Source organism: Rhinolophus ferrumequinum, chromosome 14, assembly GCF_004115265.2.
Source record: "Rhinolophus ferrumequinum isolate MPI-CBG mRhiFer1 chromosome 14, mRhiFer1_v1.p, whole genome shotgun sequence".
Classification (NCBI taxonomy): domain Eukaryota; kingdom Metazoa; phylum Chordata; class Mammalia; order Chiroptera; family Rhinolophidae; genus Rhinolophus; species Rhinolophus ferrumequinum.
In genome coordinates this window covers 6,515,091-6,539,916 of record NC_046297.1, presented here as the reverse complement: position 1 = coordinate 6,539,916, position 24,826 = coordinate 6,515,091, and the positions used below count along the sequence as shown (strand labels likewise).

At 36.5% G+C, this 24,826-nt stretch overlaps 1 long non-coding RNA gene across 1 annotated transcript in view; it reads left to right on the top strand.

The window, feature by feature from the left end:
• Positions 1-21,051, top strand: part of LOC117034073 (uncharacterized) — a 50,290-nt gene extending 29,239 nt beyond the window's left edge. The window contains exon 3 of the long non-coding RNA XR_004425006.1: positions 20,522-21,051. This is a non-coding gene — a long non-coding RNA (uncharacterized LOC117034073). The remainder of the gene's footprint in view (positions 1-20,521) is intronic.
• Positions 21,052-24,826: the final 3,775 nt, after the last annotated feature.

Here is a 24,826-nt window from a genome sequence, read left to right as displayed (position 1 = left end):
ATCTTGAATACAGAAGGAGACAGTGTGTTTTTTATACCGAAGACTAAGCAAATCTTAGTCTTAGTCTCTTGGCTCCAAACGCTTTGGAGTCTTTTCAAGGTTAAGAAAACTGGACCTTTGCTCCAAAGAAAGACACTCTATCTCTCTTCCTGGACTATTTGCTATGTCCCAGAAAAGACATCCCTGATGGAACAGTCAGTATCTCACTCACAAGACAGGCAGAAGCAACAGAGAGCCACGGAGAATGATCTCCTGACAAGAAGTGGAGACGATTAAAATGCAACGAGTATCATCCATACAAAGACAACCATGTTATACATTTAATTTGGTAAAATTTTGTTAAGAATTTTTGCACAGGTGTTCATGGGGCGTAGATGTCTACAGCTTTCTGTACTTGTAATGTCTTTGGTTTTGGTGAATTAGAAAGTATTCCCTCCTCTTCAATTTCTCTGGAAGAGTTCTTCGTAGAATTGGTAGTATTTTATCCTTGATGTGTGTGTTCACTGGGGAAATCATCTGGACCTGAAGTGTTTTTGTTGGTTTGTTTGACAATGATTTTGACAATTAATTTAATTTAGTAGATATGAGGCTACCCAAGTTATTTCTTCTTCAATAAACTTTGGTCGTTCTTGTGTTTCAATACATTTTTCCCTTTCATATAAGTTTTTAAATTTATCGACACAATAAAGTTGTTCATATTTATTTTCCTGCTAATGTCTTAAGAATCTGTATAGATGTCACTTTTGTCATTCATGATATTGGTTAATTTATGTCTCCTCTCTCTTTTTTCTTACTAGTCTAGCTAGAGGTTTATCAATTTTATAGATATCAAAGAACTATATTTTAGTTGTACTGATTTTTTTCTCTTGCTTGGCTATCTATCTCATTGATAGCTTTTCTGATTATATTATTGCTTCACTGCTGATTATTTATAGTTACTTTTGCTCTTCTTTTTGTAGTTTCTTAAGGTGAAATGGTTCAATGCAAGTATTTAGTGTATTTATTGACAATAGTGATTTAGTATATATTTTTTATCTCAAACACTCCAATTTTCATTTCTAGAGACTTGATTTAATTTTTTTAATATTGGACATGTCTCCACTTAACTTTTGGATCATGAGATACGGTAATAACTTTTAATGTCTTCGTCTTCAACGACTAATATTTGTGTCAGTTTTCACTTAGTGTCAATGTATTCATTTTTCTCGTCATCATCAGATGTGTTGTTCTGCTTCATTGTATTCTTTGGTATCAAATGTTGGGCTTGCCTCTGGTTTTCTTCTCTCTTGAGTCTTAGTTCCTCAAATTCTTTCTTCCTCTGGAGATCTCTAATACTTTAACATAGTCTTTTGTGGTTGTTGTTGTGTTTATATCCGTTTTCAAAGTGTTATCACCAGATGGTTGGCACAGAACAAGCTAGGCTGTGCTGCCGTTGGTGGTAATGGGATTCACCAATTATTTCATTTTGAATATAAAATAACAGATTACAGAAGAACATTATTACTAGCTGCAAATGAGTTACTTGACGATTCATGCTTCATAATAGGATCCGAGGTTTACAGAAGGTTTATAAATGTTTCTCCTTTGATTTCTGGAATGCTACAGTTCTCTCCTAGCTCTCTACGCCATAGAGACTAAATAATAAATTTATTCCAGAGCAAGACTTCAGTTAAAAAATCTCTCCCCCAAAACTGTCAAACCTGGATGACAAAGACTTGTTCATCTTCGATTCCCACTGTACTTGGCCCAGTGTTTCAAATATAAATTTATTTTCAAAATAAAGTAGTATTTTGAGTTTCTATGATTATTTGGGGGAATTACATTAAAAATATTTTAAAACACCTAAGATGTGCTAATCATTGCACTGAATGATTTCATTGTATTTTCTTATTTAGCCTGCACAGTAACATTATGGTGTAGTTTTAAGGCAGGGAAAATTCAAATCTTGTTTATAACTGTAAACAACTCCTGTTGGAGAATTAAGTTCGCGAACTTTCCACCGTACACTTACACAGTGGATAGTTCATGAACTTAATCGTCCCCCATGGCATATACTCACGCCCCAAACATATCTGTTTTGGCTGTGTTCATTTGAAATCATATCACACATTCCATATTTAATGTTTTATGCCTTGGGAGTTATAAGAGGAATTTATATGTTTGTGTTTCTGACAATTTTATTCTCATTAACAATGATGGAAAGAATGCACTTTAGAGTGAGAGGTTACTTTCAGGCCCAACCTGGTCCTTGCTTTAATGTTACACAGCCCATTCTCTTCCCAGAAGCACTTGTGGCTTGGATCCTGTATTGCTTATCCATCTCTCATGCTGGCTGAATATCCGCTTCATTCACAGTGTACACCTCTCTCCCTTTTATCTTCTTCTGTGCCTGCAGCTCCCTCTCTGTGCCCCAGTTCCCTACTGGGACAGCCCTAGTGACATCACACGCTGTGTGCCTTGACCATGAGGTTCTTTATTGCCCAACGCAATGCTTTGCCCGCCATGATTCCTTCCAAAGATTATGTTGATTCCTTCCCCAGAGGAGCAAGTCTAGCCCCAGATTCTGTCACTTCCACTCTTTCCCTGATCTGAAGGCTGAAATTTTATAGCTCAATCAGTGCAGGGTAGAGAATAAAACTCAGAAGAGGTGAGTGACCTACCATGTATGGTCACGTACCCAAAGAGTGGCAGCCCAGAATGGGAGCCTGTATCTCCCATTTAGACTTGAACAGGAAAATAATAAATCAAAATCAGACGTGGGCAACCAGAAAAGAAGGATAGTCTACTTATCTGTGCAAATCTACTGCATTATATACAAAGACCATCTAAAAAGCAGAGATCTAAGTAAATATATAAAGATATACCATATTTCCACAATTCAAAGGTGACTACTTTTCAACATTTTAATATTTTTGTAGCTTACTGTTGTAAGTATATGGATAATTACAGCACTTTTTGGTTCTTTATTTTTCCTGAAAAAATTAATTAACAGTGTGTCTTAGAATCCAGGAAATTAGTATTTATCGATTTGTTTCTGCGAATTTATCTCTGTAGACATCACAGACTTGAAACCCATTATCCAATTTATGCTCTTAGTACATGATTAAACCATTTTATATTGACAAGTTTTGGTCATAGCAGAACACACACACACACACACACACACACACACACACACACAAAGGAAGATAAATATCATTCATTTTTTCTCCTATTATAAATATCTTTGTTTTTTTTAAATGGCTTATTTACAGTAGTACCATAAATACTAATTGTGTTAATAGTTTTTCCACCTTAACTAATTGCAATAATGTCATTGTGAGTAAAAAACAAAACAAAACGAAAACAACAAAAAAAGATAAACCTCATTGCAATAATTTAAATACTTTTGTATGGATTTACATTTTCTTGAACAAAGTGTTGATGATCTTTTTGATCTGTTTAGACCATTGAAAGAAAGGTAAAATTGGTTTTAAATGGGGATATATTACTCAGAGTACTTTGATTCAATTTTCCATGAAAGAAAAATAATCAAACATATTTTTCTTTAGCTTTGAAAATGGAGATGTGAACATATGATGTTACTGGACCAGTAACATATGATGTCATGAGGAATTTGACTTATTTCACTTCCGTGTCCAGAAAGAGGTCCTATCTCAGAACTTTTCTACTTTTACAGAAAGAATTCCTGCATAGACTATGATAATTATACTTAGGCTTAATTTTGAAACTATATAAACCCATCCTGTAGTAGCAGGTGCTAAATTATGGGTCTCAAGTCTGGTTTCAAGGGATTTTACTTGCTTTGTTTTCAGTATTTGGTATGAAATTGGCAATAGAGAATGTGTGATTATGCACTTATGGTCTCTCTCCTATGTGCTAGTTTTCTGCTGATGTTAAAAGACCTTTCGTCTGATAAATTGAAAGTAAAAACCGTATCTGCAGTTAAAGTGTTCAAGTTACACTTTATATTCCTTCATAAGTAAAAATAGAAACTTTACATGCTGAAAAATTGCCATGCACCAAACGTTGCAAATTTGTAGTTTCTCCATAAAGAGAGCCAGACATTCAATATACACGAACACTGTTGCCTCAACATCTATTCCAAAAAGTGAAGAATAGTCATTCTGAAAGGTATGTTAGTAAATGCACTGTGTGTCTTATATAATCTGACTTTAAATTCAAGATGGCCAGAAATCTGGAATGCTTTCAAGTTCAAGTTGTAATGTTTTCCACATCCTTAATTTTGAAAAATCTGGTATGCTAAAGCCTTAACACAATCTAAACACCATTGCTGCATGTGCTGATGTAATGTGACAGATTAGTGACCTTTTGCACAATTTTATTCTCCTAATGACTTTTTAAACACTTATTGTCCGAGCAATGACTATTCTTGTAAATCTTCTCGTTTTAACCTTTTGCTAAATCATGGGAACAAAATTTGACTTCTGTTGCCTAAGAAACTTAATTTAGATGACTTTTAAGTAAGAATATTAGGTGTAACAACAAACAGAAACAGTGGAAAAATTCTATGTATGTCACTGTTCCCATTTTACATAATATTAGGTTGGTGCAAAAGTCTCTGCGGTTTAAAAGGTTAAAAATAATTGCAAAACCCGCAATGACTTTTGCACCAACCTAATATTATTAATGATAATAACATAGCATAGTCAAAATTGTCTGGGTACTGCTCTGGGATCTTTAGAGTGTAAACGGGGGGAAGGTTATGTTCTCTTAGTGTCCATAGCATGACCAGTGCGGAATGAAAGTTCAGCACATATGAGATGAGCACTGTTGCAACCAATTTGGTCGCCTGGAACATCAGCATACATTTTGTGATCATGCCTTCAACGCATTTATTGATTTAAAACTTATGGAATGCTACTGAACTATTATATACATCATGAAACATATAAAAACCAGTAATGGAAAAAGTGAGACATAATTGAACATCAACAGAACTAGGACCTCTTATTTTGCTGGGTAGAACGCCGAATAGGTTCCCGAAGCCTCTCCTTTCCCACCTGTAGAAGTTGTACCCAAACCCACACCCAGCGCAGGGAGAGACGGAAACATCTAAATACGTAAAATCCACTTTGTTCTTCAAGAGGTACTCAGTCTAGTGCAGCCTAGTCTAGTCTACGTTGAATTCTATATTTCTGGGCATCTTACAACTTCTTCAATTTTCTTGACACTTACAACATATGACTTTCATGAACAGACTTCTCTAGTCATCGGTCCCCATGCCACATAAAAAAGGAATCCTACAATTAAGTACCTATACGATATTATGTTCAAACCAAGGCCGTTCACAATTGTTAAGTTTCCCAGGATAACAGGCACAAATAGTACTACCCTGGAAAAATGGGAGCTTATATTTACCCCATTAATAAGGGTTATTGTGAGGTATCTGTAAGAGAATGATTCACGCACTCCATTCACTCCCCTAAGCCCTCTGTGTATGTGAAAGTTACCTGTGCATGATTGTGTAAACTTCCTGTGAATTAGGCTAGCATTGTCTTTTTTTTTCAGTTTCATTAAATTTATTGGAGTGACCATTGTTTAGTAAAATTCCATAGATTTCAGGTGTACGATTCTGTAATACATCATTTACATGTCACCTTGTGTGCTCACCACCCAGAGTCAGTTCTTCCATCGTCGTCTTTTCTCTCTCATTAAAAAGACTTGGTCTTTGACACTTTATATTTTCTTCCTTCTGAACTTTCAAATCTTTCATCTAATAACACAATTTTTTTTTAAAAAAAGAATTGAGTAAAATAGGTTGTTTTTTGTTTTGTTTCCTCCTCTTTTACACAGTGACAAGGCTAAAATGCATATGGAGAAAAAAGTGCTCGACAAAAAAGAGTGTGTCTGGAGAGAAAGAGTGTAACATAAATGAAAAAGTACAGCCCCAAAATGTCCTTCCTTCTATACACCACAGCAAAATTGCTAAAAGAACCAGTTTAGTGAAGGTTTGCAAGGGGAACAATTCTCATTTTGGGAAAGGAGAAACATTTTTCTCTATGTCAATTTCATGACACTACTTTAGAAAGAAAAGAACTACTTTGTTTTTTTCCACTTTTATTTATGCTTGAGTTATGACAGCACTACATATAATTTTATTAGGCCAAGTTAATGGCATGTGACACTTTTTAATGTGTAATCCTTGTACTCTAATGTTAACTGCATAACCCCTTGGGGTATCGCAGGTCACAACACAAGACTTGGCTGGACTAAACCAGCTAAACTAAAATTAATGGGTTTTGATCTATCGGATTTTAGAATATATTTTAATTTAATTAATTTAAGTTTAAATTGAGTTCATTTCTCAGAAAAATTCTTAAGAGCACAGTTAATTAGCTCAGGTCCAAATTTGCCAGCTGATTCTAATTTGATGAGGGATTTCTTTGGGTTCTTAATTGCTATATTTGCCTTCTTAAAATCACAAATTCAAAGTCCAAGAAAAAGCTGCTATCCCACTGTATTAATGCATTACCGAGAGAGCATATATTAGCAAGAAGCGTTATTGGAACTGTGTGCATTATTCTGAAAAAATGAAAATTAATATGGGTGATAGCTGAACTGTAATTATGTTTTTCAGATATCACTGGAAGTTGAGTGGGAAAGTCTGCTTATTGGAAAAAATAATGCACTCTATTGAATAAAAGTGTTATAAAACAGTGAGCATAATTCTTCCTGAGACTGGTAAAGTTAAAGTATATTTTTTTCTTTTTTCTTTAAAAAATGCAACTACTATAAAAACTATTTTGCCTATGTAAATGCTCTTTCTGAAAAATACCTGGCAGAAAGTCTTTTTAAGCAATCCATTTTCACCCGTGGTGAACAACGATGAGCCTATTCATTATAAGCAACATCTCAAGAAAATAAATCTTAAAATTAGGTATTGATTAGTTATAGTTTCATAGCAATGCCATAGTAATGGAAAGTGATGCCTAAGGCATCTAAGCTATTCACGTTTTGAAAATTTGAAATCATTGTTCAACTGTATTGAGATTTCATGAATTGGTAGGTTCAGAGTTAAATGGTTTTGTGTTTTAAGTAGGATTATTTTATTTGTAGACACTTTCAAAATCCTAAAATATATATTACAGTGGTTACTGTCCTTAGGTTGTTCTGAATGTTTAATGAATCTTCCACTGATATGCAATTTGTAATAATAATTAAATGATAAATCAAATGGCCCTTTAGCTACTTGAATTATAATATGAAAGGTACTATATAATAGATAAGACTTGATTCAGACAATTCAGATCAAACCCCAACTAATTAGTATCTGTGTGAACTGAGACAAGTTGCTTCAAGTTTTCTGAACTGAAGTTTTTTCATCAGTAAAATGAAAGTAATGGTAATACCAACTCACATGGTTGCTACGAGAATTTCAAGGAAAGAAAGCACAGTTATTAGCCTACCATCTAATATAGATAATTGTCATCATTAGTTTGGGATGTAAATCCTTAACAGTAAAAATGGTGTTCTCAGTCCTTTCCTTCCTTCCTTCTTTCCTTCCTTCCTTCCTTCTTTCCTACCTTCCTTCCACCCTCCCTTCCTTCCTTCTTCCCTCCCTTCCTCCTTCTTTTCTTCCCTTCTTCCCTCTTTCCCTCCCTCCCTTCCTTCATTCTTTCCTTCCTTCCTAACTCTACCCGGAACGATTTTGCCTTTGTGATAATCCAGTGACTCAGTGTTTTATTTTTTATTACGTTCTTATTCTATCTCTAAGCAGGCAGCTATCTTGTGTCTGCTTAAAGTTGTATTGAAAACAATTAGACTTTTTAGTTCATGACTTGAAAGACCACAGGGGACACTTGATGGCTGGGACAATGCCTCCTCTCACAGATCTTGGATTTTGAACTCTGTACAGTGACTGGTTGGGGATTGAGGCTGTTTCTCTTAGGGAGAAGCTGACTGCATTCTCTATACAGGAGAAAAGGTTCGAATGGGCATTTGGTGGCTAAAGAAAGAAATGTGGCAGAGCGAGACTAGTTGTGCATCATACCCATTGTTTCTCTCCGGTAGCCTCCTTTGTACTTAAGAATGGCCATGGACAGATTTCTGGCCTACTGAATATGAGCTGAAATTATTCATGTCACCTCCAAGTCTGACCCATAAAAACCTCCCCTGTGCTATTCTACTCTAATTTTTCCCATGCATTGACTGAAAATAAATGACTCTAAGACCCCAGGGAGTTCTGGAGACAATTTGGAGTGAGTCATGTCCACGAGTCACCAGCCTTCAGGACTGCCCATTCGGGGACATAAGGATTGAGGTTTTCTAAGAGATAAATAGACTTTATCATGTTAAGCATTGAAATTTTGAAGTTGTTGGTTACAGTATTCAGTCTGTTGTGAGTAATACACTTTGTCTTCCTTTGTGGGTGGGAAGGGGGTAGGGGTGAGAAGGTGCTAGAAACTTTTCAAATCTTTCGTAAATCCCTGATATAAGCTCATGTCTTCTATGGGCAGTAGCAAACACCTCATAATTTTCAGCGCATTGTATTAAAATTATTTGGCTTGGGAGGCAGTGATCTTCTTGAAGACAGTCTGTCTTATGCATTATTGCATCTTGTATACACAGTACACAGTATTTCGCAAGAATATAAGAAATGCAGGTTTGTGTTCTTCAAACTAAAATTTGGTATGTAACTTAAATTTTATGAAACTGAGGGTGAGTGGCCGGCCTTCTTCCCAACCAGGAAACGGATAAATAAAAATGGAAGACAGAAAAGTGAATGCCAATCACAAAATTTACCCAGCATATCCTTCCTTTTCTCTTCTTACCAAAGGGAGGTCAAAAGTGACTAGTTCACTAAACCCAACACTGGTATATGATGCTTCCAGTTTTCAGTTGCTACTGTTTACTTCAGATAAAGATATCGAGAAGCGGACATCCAATAGGCAGTTTCTCTCCCCTATCTACAAACCTGGTTTTCTACATTTAATGGACAAAAAGCAGCGATAGCAGTTCTTCATAATACTCTAAAATCTCAGAATGTTACTGTACTTGTTATGTGCAGAATGAGATTTAAAAACCATAACTCAACCTCCTTCGATATAACAGCATTAATGTAATAAAGTATAGAAAGTAATTAAGGTTGGAACCCAAGCAAAACTCTTCAAGTTCCCTGATTTCAGATGTTATAGTATATCCCAGCTTATATTAATTAGAAATTAAGTTTTGGAATCTTTGAATTCTCCTTTGAATAGTTCGTTTATTTTTGAGTTTCATTTCTTTGTTCAGAAAGTTTCTCTTGTGCTATTTGGTGCAGAATGGCATGTCCCTAATAGGTACTCTCCATTAGAAATATTCCGTTAAACTAACCAAAACCCATTTCATCCCTAGGGTAGTGAGTCAACTTTAATGGACCTCTGTGGATATCTCAACTTTTAAGAAAAATATGGAATACAGGGCCATGCTATATCAGATTTGTTCTAAATCCTAAATGTTGATTGAAACACAACATAATTGAGTATTACTTTTTTAATTTTATTAAATTTATTGGGGTGACACTGGTTAGTAAAGTTACATAGGTTTCAAGTATACAATTCTGCAATACACCATCTATATATCACACTGTGTGTTCACTACACAGAGTCAGTTCTCCTTCTATCACCATATATTTGACCCCCGTCTGAATATTACTTTGAATCTGCACCATCAGGATCTGGCATTGCTCCTGAGGTCACAAACGGAACTTAGGTTGTGGTAAGAGTCTTCAGGGATACTGTTTTAAACTCTTGCTTCAATGTTTATAAAAAATTATCAGAAATCAGCACGATTTCCCCTCAAAGAGGGGGAAGACATTTTAAGGGGCAAGATGATAAGATAGGTTTGAAGAAAGTTTATCAGAGCTTATGTGATTAACTTTCCATCAAAGTAATGACATCCTAGTTCATACCTTAAAAAAAAAATAAAAAATCCAGGAATATGGTAAACATTTACACACAATGGCAGCTACTGCTGATGCTATGGTTCAAACGTCTTTTGCCATTTCTCTGCCCCTTTCTTGGCTCCAGGTATCTTTGCTACCAACAGCCCACACTCTCCTCTTCTATGGAGAAATGCTCTCCTGCTGAGTCACTTTCTACACACTCGCAGAGAACTGGAAGCGGCGGAATTCACATCACTCCACAGAGGCTCACCTGGCTCTGGAGGGGAGTTGGCCTGAAATCACTACCTCGCTTGTTTTTCTTCCCCCTTCTTTCTGCTGTTCCTCCTAATTCCTCACTGGTCTCTCTTAGCAACACTTCTTAATGAATCACTTACATACAAACCCTGTCCCAGGCCCATTTCTAGGGAATCCAACCTAAGGGAGACATTAGGCACAAACGCTCCTGTACAATAATTAGTTGATTTGAGAACTGTGCAGTGAATATCTGTTTGGTGGGAGAAAATACATACATCCCGTGAACTCATTAAAGATACATGTACTGAGCAGTTCCTGGGTGCCAGGCCCTGGAGTAGGCACTGTGGACATAGAGGAGAGCAAGACTTGTCCCTGAACTTGTCCCGCTGACAGACGCAGCATGAGATGAACAAGATACTGAATCTGAGATGTAACTATTGCGGAGAAGGAAACATGCCCGGGTCTATGAAATGGGTCCTAGGAGAGGAGCAGGGGGCTAGACTGGACTGCCACAGAAAGCATAATCAAAGCAGTCACATTTAAACCGAATCCTGACGGGCAGCAGGAGAAAACCAGGGCACTAGGGAAGGGACATTTCCCCAAAAGAGGGAGCAGCCAATGAGAAAGGCCCAGAAGCAGGACAGATGGCCAAGCTGACCAGGGTACAGTGAGCACAGGGGAGTGACCTGCGGTAAGGCGGCAGAGGTGGGCAGGTGTCAAATCATAGTCATAGTAAGGTTTCTGCCCTATCCTCAAAGCAGGTCCTGAAGAGTTTGAGGAAGAGAAGAGACATGATATCTGCATTTCAGAAAATTACCCTGGACGAAACGCTAGGTTTAGTCTGGAGTGAACGGGAGGTCTTTGAGGAGATCTACGTACTGTCTAAGCGAGTAATCATTGTGGCTTTGGCTGAAGTGGGCTCCATTTAAAAGTAGCACTGACTGAAAAATCAGATATGGGGCAAGACATAGGGGAGGTGTCAAAGACCGTGGTCCCATTTCTGTCGTAAACACCTGAGTATAAGTTCATGTGACTCAGGAGAAGCTGACCACAGGAAGGAAAACCACTTTCGTGGTCTCGGTACACACTTAGGGAATCAGTGGTACACCTTGCACTCCATTATGTCCAATACATAAAACACACGTTATCAGTGAGAAACACCAGTAATCTGTGTCGACATGGGAAATGTAAACACAGATAGGTATTTCTTCTGTTTTTTGATCAAATATTTAACTTGATTATGACTTTCTTCCATCTGTGACCATTCAGAACATAGAAATATTATATAGTTAGTTCTAGTTGCCGAGAAAGCGTCAAGTATATGAAGCCTTTCGGGAAAATGTTGGAGGAAAAAAGAAGGAAAGCAAGGGGGGAAACATGCAAAGAGAAAGAAGGGAGGGTAGGAAAGAAAGAAGGATGGAAAGAAGGAAAGAAAGAAGGAAAGAAGCAAGGAAAGAAGGAGACATCCATTTTCCCCCCATTAATTGTCAGTCACATTCAACCCCGTACCAAGTTCATTCAGCTGTTTTAAATGAAAACAAATGTATATACTGGATCCTGCCTATATGATTTTTAAAAATCTTTTATTTATTTATTTTTTATTCAATCAAGGGTGCAGATTTTTAATTTGGTGTTTCATCTTTTAAAAGAATAGGTTGAATTGGATTTGGTGTGCTTGTAAATTTGGATTGAGATTAGTCCAGTCTATTCTATAAGGAAAATACCTTATTATTTTTACAAACCATAAGGTGAACTCAAAGCAATACATTTCCATTAATAAGACATTTCCCACTAGAGGTAAGCCATTTCTTGCTCCCAAGAGAATGTCTAAGAATAATTGAGAAAGAAAAATTCTCCAGTGTTGCTCTGTATCAACTGGAATAAGCATGCCCCTCGTGTAAATACAACAGGAAATCTCTTCCTTGTCTTTCGGCCCTGTGGTGTGGATTTTGTCGTGTGACAGGTACAACTCTCTGCGTGGCGTTACGACGGAATCGCTGTCGTGCGGTACAAGGTTCCGTTTTTGATCTCCCCTCCAGAATAATCGCTCTTTAATCTTTTCTCTTCCCTCTGTTGCTTCACGTCGCTTTCTCTGAGTATTACGCGTGCTGAACGCTATTATTACTTTTGGTTATTAACTAGGGATGGATTTGGAAAAAGTAATTTTGTGCCGGTTCGATGTAGCAGAAGAAGCTGTCAAACATCATAGCAGGTGACAGCGGCCTGTCCTTCTGTGGAGCCACAGCACAGTGTGTGTGAGAGCTGGAAGGTTATAGGTAATCAGAGAGGCTTACACATGGCAGCTTTATTAAATATCTGCAAAGGTCTACTGTGGCTGAGCCCGGATAATATGAGCTTCCAATATGAAAACAGGAAATTATTAATAAACCGGAATGGCTGTTCTGAATGCCCTTGCAAAAGTTTATCTAATTTTATTTTCCAGGGAGATGAATGTCAAGTATTAGATTTATTATTACTTAAGGTGTAGGCCTTTTATTCTTTGAAGTGATTCTCTTTTAATTTGTTCTATTTCCCTGGATGTTTGATGATATTAACATTGTTTAAACCAGAGTGCTTCCATTCTCATTTTCTAGCAAGTAAATTTTGACAGTTCAGAATAGAGCAGGTTTTATGTGTTCTCTCATAGTATATGATAAAATGTGGTTTACCAGGAGACTTAGATCAATATATAAGTTGGCATGATGCTTTTCTACATTCGAATAAATCATTTTTATAAGCTTGCCTCAAATGCAATTCTTTAAACCATTTTTTTTTTGGTGGAATTTTCGGAAAGCAAAAAATATATTTTGCTCATCTTTTCAAAGAATTCTTGCATGTATTGAAGAAACTGTTGACTTATTTTTGTTTAATTGCAGCACCAGATAATAAGGTATAGCATTTTGAGAAGTTCTCCCACCATTTTTGATGTACCTTTATCTATTCAGAGATGAGAAATGCAGCACGTTCCGTTTAACACTGTGAAGTTTGACAGGCATTGAAACGAAAAAGGAAGTGTAAATTTTACTAATCAAAACATCTGTACTGTGCAGCCATTTACATTTTCCGATCAAGACATGAGAGAAATGTTAATTTTAGACGACTCTTTTTATGACCTATAATTACTGTCATTAGGAAGGCTCTGGAGACTTACAGGGAGCTTTGACTGAAATGCAGTTTGACATGTTCTATAATTAATGCTGAATTAACGTGCTACATGAAGTGCCTTAGAAGGAAAAAAAAAAAGGTTTCTTTTTCTCAAAGAGAAGTCAAAGAAATTGTATTACAGGAATGCCCTCCAGAGCAGCGGTATTTCAACTTACATTATTGAGCTCATGAAAAGCTGACTTCTGAGGTACTTTACAATGATTGTTCCAAGTTTCTTTAGTTTCAGTTTGAGGAGGGCATGGAGAGATATGCATAGGTATTTGTTTCCAAGTTCTTTCTTTCACATTCTAGATGAAAAGTAAATTGACGCTTCAAAGTAGTTAGTTGCTTTTGACATTCTAAGAATACTCTGAGAACACTGAAAACACTAATAGAAAATTTGATTAAAAAATGCACAATGAATACTCCTAGTGTAGTCCTTTTAATGCTTTCCTTTGAAACAGGTTACTGTAATCCTCTCCCAGAATATAAGATCCAGAAGGGCAGGCGATATCGTCTTCAAATCCCATGCAACTAGAATTATACATGCTGCCTACTGGGTGCTCAATAAATATGTGATGAATGAATTAATAGAGTAAGTAATCTATTAATAATATTTCAATGTTTCCCATGATCTCCTTTATACTATTTTAATATTCAAAAACTTTTTTGATTCCCTGGCAAGCAATGTGACATAACATCTTTTAATTTTTTTCCAACATGTGCCAGTTACTTTATTGATTCCTTTTTTTACATCATCCTGTTCAATTCTTACAACACCGTCGGAAGTATTAATTACCTCTGTTTTATTGATTTGAAAACTGAGGCTCAAAGAACTTTTATCATTCATGGTCTCAGTATTCTAAGTACAAAGAATATGCTCTTTGCACTGTAATACGTGACCTGGTAGGTAACGATGCAGTACACTGAATATCATTCCATAATATCTTCAGGGAATTTCTTGTATGACTTTATCACCTGAACTGAAGACCTTCAGTGTCCCTCTTAGATTATAAAGAATAATTCTCAGTAGTCTTTATCCGTTATCGGTCTTGCTAAATTGGTACTTATCTAGACTGTAGTTTGGAAGCATATTTCTGAAGTTTTAAAAAGTTCAACATCTTTTTAGCAATAAACTAGTATGTAGGGCTTTGTGTGTGTGCATGTGATATGAAAAAAAGACCAATCATTATTTTAGAGTAATCTTTTTAAAACTGCTCAGATTAAAAAGGAAGATCTCATTTTTGTGTAAGAGCACATTTTATATTAGTTCTAATAACTTCACATTAGTCATATTCAAAAAAGATAAAAACTTATTAAAAAGTCTTTGAAGATTATTTCCAGAGTTTAAGCAGTTTCAATTCTAATAATATTTATAAATAAAAATATTGATGAAATTCTTTGCAAACACGAATCAGTACCTTCCTGATAATTTAATTATACAGTTACTAACTTTTTGTTCAATGTTTTTTATTAATTTGAAAACAGATGCTCTGAAGAAGATTTGTAAATACTTTATCTTCTACCATGTTCTACCTCTAACTTTAAGGCCCAGAGTCAAACTTAGGGGGTTTAATAAAGAAAACATTAAAGTACTTCTAAGTCAATTTCCTAATGTTTATTATTTATGGTTTGGAAATTTTGGCATCTCAGATAATTTGGTTGTCCAGAATTTTCCAGACTAAGAACCGGAACTGATTTTTCTCTTATAAGAGGAGCAAGCCTGGACATTGTACAAATCTGCTGAATATCACTGTGAATAAAAGCAAAACAAAACAAAAAGAAAGAAAAACAAAACCAAAATTGTAAGACACACAAATAATAGCTCAATAAAAGCCTGAGAGAGTGGAATACCTTAAGCTGAAAAACCTAAGATAAACTGACATAGGAAGTTCTTTTAACTTTGTGATATGCCTGTTATCATTTGTGTGAACAAATTTTTGTTTTTATTAACCTTGGGTTAGGGAAAAACACCATAATAAATATCTGTAATTATATTAGGCAGAGAACTATTATTCTCAATCAGGAAAGCAGGCCGCCACATGAGTTTCTAAATTAGCTGAATTTAAATCGGATAAATGTAAGAAAATCCAATGAAATAATTTTCAAGTATGCAAAATTAAGAACAAAAAAAGATTTAAAAACTATCGGCAATCAATATTAAGGATTATTTCATGCGCTTTTCGATTTACATTTTGCTTATCGCTGCATACCAAAGTGCTTTAACTCTTGAACAAAGTTTGCTGTAAAAGTTTACGCTGCTATTATTGTTATTATTATAATTGCTATTTCAATCTTACGTTGTTTGGTTGTTTGGCGCTAAAGAACATCCGGTTTTGAAATATTAATAGGGATTTCCCAGCTATATTTGGAATGTCTTAATTTGTTTTCCCCATCTCCTGTGGGGAGTTGAGCACAATAACTTTCTTTTTGAGTCATGAGAGAGGAGGGGAACGTTATTCCAATCAGAACCACCACCATGAACTGAAGTGACATACAGTATACACTTTATTTTTGGAGCCAGTTTTTGTTACTCAGATTTTGGGAAAGAGGGAAATGAAATTAAAAAAAAAAAAGAATGAAAAAGTGAACCCTATCCTCTCCTGAGACTCTTCTGCATGTTACCCAAGTCTCTACCGTTCAATTGGGAGCTCCTGGAGGGAAGGGAACCTGTACTGTTCCTTTGGGAATTCTAACTGTAGGACTTGGGGGGAGAGAGCCAGGCCCCGAGCTTTAGGTGAACGCTGACGACATAGAGACCAAGCCTGTCTGGGAAGCAGGGGTCCTTCACATGAGAAGTGGCACTCCAGCTGGTCTTTGGGGTCCACTGACACCTTCTCTGAAGTCAGTAAACAGTAGGTAGGAAGGATAGTGGTTTAAAGAACAGAAATGCAGAATTTGTTCTCCAAAACTGGAGAGGGGGATGAGGGAGGGTGCGTGTGCGAGTGTGCGTGTGGCTGACACAAACCTTAGACAAATGGCGTGTTAAATACACAGCTGATGGGCTGTGATCCAAACAAAAAGTTCCTCTGAAATTGCTGCTAACTCTTCAGGAAAAGTCTACGATTTAAAGTTCCAAATTAAAGCTTGATTTCAGCCATTAGAATGTACCCAGGCCAGGATATTAATCCACATTTTATTCTCAGTCAAACCAGATGTCTACTCTCCCTTCTAAACCCTGATAAGGTCTGTAATTGGGGGTGTCCTCCTGGAAGGAGACGGTACTCGGTGCCCACTCTCCCCTTTCACGTTCTTTCCTGTTCCGCATTGCGGGTTTGAAAAGGGACAAGGCAGGAGAGGCAGGAGACAGAACAGAAGTCTTTATTTTCTGGTGGCTTCACACCCCCGAGCCTGGAGTTGGTTGAGGTGGTCTTTCCCCTAATGAGGGCGTGTGTGGAAAATCAGAGGTCATCACCAGGGAACACACTTTGTAACACTCTTGGCTCTAACCTGGTCTCCCTCCTGGCTTCCTGTGCAGGCTCTTTGTGGCCCAGGCTCTCTTCCAAGGTAGGACATAATGACGGAGTGTGGGCCTAGTAATGCCTCCATTTCCGTTTTACTGCTTTTGCGGGGGTGATTCGGGCACCAGTTCATTCTCCCTGGTCCCACTCGGTGTAGAAGGTACACATCACCCAGTTTCCGCAGACCTGTGGCGTCACCTCACAGGGCATAAGGACGGAGTGCCCCTTAGCCCTCTCCACTTTGCAGAGTGGAATAGCAGCGTTGGTCATTTCTCTCCAAATATGTGACTTTGCAACTCTCTCTCCACTATCACCCTACCTTTTGTCCCTGATCTGGCCCATGGTCCTAGTGCTGCAAAACTCATAATTGTCCCCATAGTAAATTCTGCATTTCATAGCCTTTATACTTTTGTTTTCCCCACAGAATCTTCTATGTTATCATCTGTTACAACTTCATAGCCAGAGGTATGAAAGAGAAGAAAAATTAAGCTGGTAACTATTTCGAAGTCTCACCGACAGAGTTGGTCATGTTTCTAAACAGTAGAACTACTTCATCAAAGGAAATCTTACTGATATGTCCAGAAAATAAAATAAAAAAGGCCATACTCAATGAAGTAGAGTCCATAAGTTTGGAAGGTAGATCTCCTCCTTTCCCTCTCCACTTCCTGGCCCTTGAAACCTCTGCCCTCCACAGAAACCACCGCATATGATGAGTACAAATTGAAAACCCTTCCTCATGATCACACGTTGATCAACCAGAAAGACTGAAAAGTCAGATGTGTGTTGGGGAGATAATGAAGACTATTAAAACAATTAGGGAATGAGAGAGTGGTTTCAGAAAAGGCAGACGGAGAAAAATCTTGTGTTGGCATGTCAGGCTTGGAGAACTTGCAGGCAGGCCGGGCAGAGATGTCCTATTGGCATCTGAGTTCATGAGCCCTCTGACTTGCTTCCCATGATGAAAAAAGCTTGCATATACAACTTTACACTTTTTGAGTACTCCTCCAGTAAAGAATTCTATCATTGGGGGCATCTAATCACCAAACATTGACCTCATTCACATAATCATGCAATCATTGGAAAATATAGTAGCTAATTAGGATTCCTGAAATTAAATGTGGGGGTGGCATGGCTTGTGGAAGGGTACTGAATTGTTCATGATTTTGAGTTTGATGAAAAGAAATGACTTTCTAACGGTCACAGATGCCTTTATATCAAAGAGATGTTGAATCCCCTTCACTGGGGACGTCCGGTCTTCACAAGGATACCTATGTGTAAAGCATGCTGGTCAAAGCCCTCAAGCATTTAGTAAGCGGTTGGCTCCCAACTGGTTATTTTGCAGTTTTCAGTATCTGAATCTATGACCCTTCTTAGTTCTGTTTGGGTCTAAGCTGAAACGTCCACATACCAGAAAATCTACTACTATTTGACTGCTACGTTTCCAGGTGCCTACTGTGGAACTTTTATCCCCACTGTCTCAGCTCACCCATACCCCACACTTCACCAAACAACTAAGTAAATAAACCTACAAACACACCACAGAAAACATGATTTTCTAGTGCTGTATTTATGTGTCATCAAGTGACATTATCGTTCACCAATGACACAAGCTAGAAACATGAGACTTACCTCTGAGTACTCCTGCCCTCAAACGATCTCATCTATTATGTTTCCTGATGGTTTTACAGAGCCCATCCACCCTGACACTTGTCAGTGACTTCATCTGTCAGAGAAAATTGAAGATCCTCAGATATGGCAAACAGAACCCTTCTCGATCTTGACCTTGAACTGGTGGATCACCAACTTTGCCATTTTTCTTATTACATTTTATTTTCTCACAATAATGAACAACTTTTAATTCCCCGGACATACACTAGTAACACACATATCTGTGTCTCAAATGCCTTCATTTCTTTTTGGTCTGGAAAATATTCATTCTACTTTTGAAACTTGATCCAGTTTTCAAAGCTTTTCTCTAATGACTCCTTTATTCTACTTCAATATCTAATAAATCATTAAATGGTTACAAATAGGTAGTAGGTATCTGTTTACCTCCAAATATTATTACCTCTAAAGCAGCATTTTGGAAACATATAGAAATATAATGTGATACACATGTGTGATTTTAAATTTTCTAGGACTTAAGAGAAGTGGGGGTGGGGAGAACAAAAACAAAAACAGACGAACCTAATTTGAATAACATATTTAACTCAGATCAAATGCTTATTCTTTAAAAATTACAAACGAGACACTTAAAATTGTTTATACTTAGTCTCTAAAATCTGGTGTGTATTTTACACTTTCAGCACATCTCAATCTAGACTAGCTAAATTTCAGTGCTCAACAGCCACGTGGGGCCAGCGGCGTCCCTATCTACAGAGCAGCAAGAGCCACTGGTCAGCTTGGATTCACCGGGCAAATCTAGTCCAATGTCTGTTTCAGTATGGCTGGGAGCTGAAATGGATGTTTACATTTTTAAATTGTTGAAAAAAAGTATGACAACAAGAATAAGATTTATTGACACCTGAAAATGATATGAAATTCAAATTTCCAAGTCCTTAATAAAGATTTATTGGAGCCATGCTCATTCATTTACAGATTTTCTGTGGCAAATTTCATGCGAAAAATGACAGAGTCAATTCATCTTGAGAGACTGTATGATCCCCAAAGTTTAAATTTTTACCATCTGGCCCTTTGCAGAAAAAGTGTGCCGACCTCTGCTTTTGAGCATTCGCTGTGCTAGGACCACGATCACACATGATGCACCTCTGCACTGAGTACACGGCGGACACACATAAGAGACTTAAGTTTCAGAATAAGATATATATTATAAATTCAATTAAGGATGCGTGTATTGAACAACTGCAATCCTAAAACACACCCTGTCTACCTTGAAATCATACCTCAGAATTTTTCCAGTCCAGAACATTATGTCACCAGAACAGAAAAGTGAGAAAACATAGTCGAAAACAGAATTCTCAATTCAGATAGGTCTGGGTCCAAGTTTCAGCTTTGCCCTTTCTGTAGTCTTGAGTAATTTACTTACCCTCTGTAACTCTGTTCCCATATCTGCAAAATGATGCTTAACTCAGCGTTGTTGCTATGATTAAATGAAGTTATGCATATAATAAAAGTATAGTGACTGAAACTTCGTAAGTTTTCAATAAATATTATCTAGATGTAGTACATATATCTAAAGTTTCCTCACCTAATGTACTCCTCTCAATAGCTTTTAGCCACTGCTTTTGAAGAAAGTGATACTTTAATTAATATGGTTTATAAACTATAAGTATTTATTCATTTTGACCAATCTTGGCACAACTATATAGGTTAAAAATATTCTGGACACCAAAACACATTACTATAACATTATAATTAGATGATTCTTTTAAATGTGTGTGTGTGTGTGTGTGTGCGTGTGTGTGTGTATTCTATTTAAATGGAAATGAAGAATATCTTCAAAGGAAAAAAGGGTATTTATGTATAAGGAACATGAAAGAAATATTACTTAGAATGCTTTAACAGTTTTAGAATCAGAAACACACATGTTTTCGTAATATACCATATAGCTTTACCCTAGACCCATATTTTATATATATATATATACATATATATATACATATATATATGTATATATATATATATATTTAAATTAATAAGTGGTGTTTAAAAGTTATAAAATATTATATTTAATGTTATAAAATTATTCAAATCTAATAGTTCCATTTGCTTCCTCTTGAAATGTTAACATAGCTGAAAATAACTCTTTGGACAGTTATGTTTAATTTAGGTTTTATGAGTCCTCGGAGGATAAGGGAGGAAGACTGCTGTGGTTGTGTGATGGCCTGGACGTGGGGAATCACTTGCTATGGAAAACTGGACAAATGCTTGCGCTGCCCCTGGGACGAGGATGTAAATGAAGAGCTGGTTCCCTTCTGCTGAGACGCCAAGGTCTCCATATTCCTTCGAAGCCAGCGGCCGTGGAGGGACCACGAATCGCTGGAGTTGAGCTCTACTTTCTCCCCTGTATCGCTCATCTGCTGCCTTTGGAATCCACTGGAGCTGCGTACTTGGAAGCAGCACAAAAGGTAAGGCGGGAACTAAAAATATGGCCTAGGATTGTGACGCTCAAGCGATTCAGGCTCATTCGCCCAATCGCTGCAGAAGTGAAATACGCTGGACTTAACACTGATGCATTCTAGTGCACGGCGGTCTAATTCGTTTCACAGAAGTAATCCTGCCCGGCACTACCATTACGCTTTTAAACAGAGCTTGCACTTTGCTTCTGTTTGAAGGAATTCGTCATTAATTTCATAGCACCTGATCTTATCAAATTATGCAGATACAGAAAGTGTCCGGGCCGCCTTGTGGACAAAATCAAAGTGGTGAAAAACCTCTAGAATACATAATGTTCACGTGTGATAGGAAATGCCCTTCCGAACTGCCAAACCTTCCACTTCCCTCATTTAAGCAGTTTCTGAAATTGTTCAGATTTCTCTCCTGAGTCATTAAAAATTGGGATAAACAAGTCCCTTTGCTTCTTTATTCAGCATACAACAAAATGCAGTTAGTTACGCTTTCTGTGTATAAGATTGATATTTTAGAAATCATGTTCTTCTTCACATCTTTTCATTTCATGGATGCACTGCACATGTTAGTATTGTGTACCTTAGAGAGAACATGTTCTGGGTCTGCTTAATTTGTCATATATATGTCATATGTATATATATATATATATATATATATATATATATATATATATATATGAATTATTTTGTATTGATAGGCTCCTGCTCATCAATTATGAGGATTCTGATTTTACCACTTCAAAAAAGAAAAAAAGGGGTGGGGGGACTAAAATGTGTTACATGCACTGGAAATATATATAAGCAAGCCAGAAAATAATTTGTATTTTGTGACATTTTACAATAGAATGTTACAGATTATTACTGAATAATGTTAATTTTATTGTTTTTTACTCTTAATTTGTAACACTGTTGCCCACTTTGATAGGTTTATTTTATCCATCAAAATTAGATCTAGTTGTTTGCAACATTTATTATCATGAAATGCTCATTAACAATAATGGAAGAATTATATTGCCCTATTCTCCTACAAAGAAAAATTCAGATGGATTTAAATAAGAAGAGCCAACCATTGAGTGAGGAGAGAAAGAAGATAAAGGCTCCAAAATGTAAATTTCATCTATATTACTGATAAACACATAATGAATGTTACATTTTTGTAAATAATTAAATAATTTGTTTTTAAAAAATACTCTGTAATTTATTGTAAAACTATCATTGACCATTTCATGTAAGTGTATGGTTATTAATCAGTTTTGATTCAAAATAACACAATCATTTGGTTTCTCCAGACTCTAGTTACACATTGAGTAGTCCCTTATTTTAAGGGACTACTCCTCCTATCACTAATCATGGAGGAACAAAGATATGTCCAAATTTTGAAGGAACATGGGCGTCCCAAAGCTCAGATAATGAATTTTAGCTCTCTCTGGAGAAAAGACTTTCCTGTATGTAGCCTGGCAATATTCCAAGATTTCTTTTTAAAAGTAACTCCATATGTGTACTGAAAATAAGCTAGTGATGTTTTAAATCAACTGGAAAGAGAGGCTGTTCTTTTCAATATTTTTTTCCTGAGCATAACTTTGAAGTGCAGCATTTGGGGATTAGGAAGGTTTGGGTTACCTGCTGAATGAAGGCATGGAAAATTATTTGAAAGTACCCTTTTTTTGAAACTGTACTTTAAACTTATGAAATATCACCTGTGGTTAAGAGGAGATATGCAATTCAAAGCATTTTTTTCAACCTAAAGACAAAGAGTTAATTTTAAATTGTGATTATATTTTCCAAGTGTTCTATGGCTGCAAGATCATAATCAAAAGTTTTTGGTTCACTTATTTTAAAGGCAGGAGATGATGGGGAAGAGTAAATGCTATTAAATTAAAGAAAATATGGGTAAATTTATAATGAGTTACGTACTGTGAGCAAAAGTGAGCCTAAGACTACAGCTTACTATGCTCTAATGATGGTTTCAGAGCAGGTATTTTAAGTGATTTCATTTTCAAATAAATTCAACTTGCATCTATTTCTCGGTAATGTGTTCTGAATTTTCTGGATGCATTTAAAGGCTTGAGAATATATGCATTTCATTGTGAATATTTTTATCTAAGGAAAAATGGTTGTATTGTCAAATTTGCATCACATACATATAAAGAAAAAGGTATTTAAATAAACATTCTTTTTTACAGAAAGCAAAGGAACTGTAGTAACATGTCTTACTTACATGAGAACAATATCCGTTGCCTAATATATCAAACAATCACTTGATATAGTTGGCTAGTGTCTAATAGCATTTTGAAAAGATACAAATGGTTATGTAGTTAAATATTTACTTTAGTATGCAAAGCATTTCACTATATTCAAACAGGAAGATGTCTGCATCTTCTTTTAGCAAAAATGTAAAATGAGAAAAAAGTGACAAAAATCTGATGCTTATTTAAGTCAATAGCAATTGGGTTAACAATCATGCTTCAGAGATACTATTAGGTTGGTGCAAAAGTAACTGCAGTTTTTGCAACTGTTTTTAACCTTTTAAACTGCAATTACTTTTGCACCAACCTAATATAAAGATATTACCTCAGAAACTCATTTCCAAAGTAAATTAATCTGTAATCTGTATCAACAGGTACATTCTTTTTAATTCATATATTATAAATGTATATGTTACATGGTTTATAGCTTATGGTAAACCTGTAACAGTCACTAGAATACATGTTTCCTGAAATCAATAAATACTGAGTGTGCTTGTTGTGGACTGAGGCGGGCGGAGGTGAAGTATAACGCGTATTAGCTGTTGATAAGGGTTAAAAAGAAAAAGGTAACTCAGGGAAGAAGAATATAATGTGTTGGTGTGTTGTGTGGGAAGGTTGTTGAAATGTCAGATATAGAGGCTCCAAAGCATCTCTGAAGTGGCTTTGAGGAAAGACCGAAGTGGCACATGGGAGTGGATACTGCAGAAAGCTGAGGGAGCGTGTCCCGGCCTTTTGGTACCCCATGAGAATGATGCTGTGTTCTTCAAACAGTGAAGAGGGGATGGTGGCTGTAACTGCATGAACGAAGGTGGGAAGTTGTAGCAGGAGGGGTCTGAGAGGTACCAGAGCCAAATTTAGAGGAGACCTTGAGCACCGTGCCTAGTTTTTGGCTTTGATTAGAGTGAGCAGGAGGGCTTTGAGCGGATGAATGACACGATGTGGATTATGTTCAAGCAGACCAGCACTATTTTGAGAATAGAATGATAAGTGGGCAAGGACGGAGGCAGCAAGGCAACTTAGGAATCCACTGTGACAATCGGGGAAGAGGTGATGGTTTTTTCAACAGTGGACTGTGACAGTGGTGATGGTGGAGATATTAAAAAGTGGTGGAATATTAAATCCGCAGTATTTTGAAAGTAGAGCCAAGAAGACTTGGTGATCGTTTTTATGTGGAATGTTAGAGAAAAACAAGAGTTAATCATGGCAGGAGATAAGGTTGGAAGGTGGAGCTTCTCACTGACTGTGATGAGAAGACTGTTCAAGGAGGAGGCTTGGGGACAAAAAGTTTGAAACTCTTGACTTGAACAAGTTAAGTTCGGGATGGCGATCAGACTTTCAAGTTGAACAATCGGGTAGTCAATTGTTTATTTAAGTCTGAAATGAATGGGGAGACCTAGAGTTGAAATCTGGATTTGGGACTCATTAGCATATTGATTGTACTAAAAATTACGCTGGATGACTACACTCAAGTGAATGCAGTAATTTCTTATTACAAAGCTAAATATATTCTTTATCAATTTCTTATTTTTATATTTTTCAGATTCATATATATATAAAGAAAGCTAAATAGACACACTGGACAATGCATTGTCAAGAAAAAATAGTAAGATACTGACAAATAAAGAAAAGGGGAATTTACAGGACGAACATAACGACTCCAAACAATTTATTATTATGTACTGTTTTTGAAAATGTGTATGCCATATGACTTAAAATTCACACTTATGGGTATATCATAAGAATATG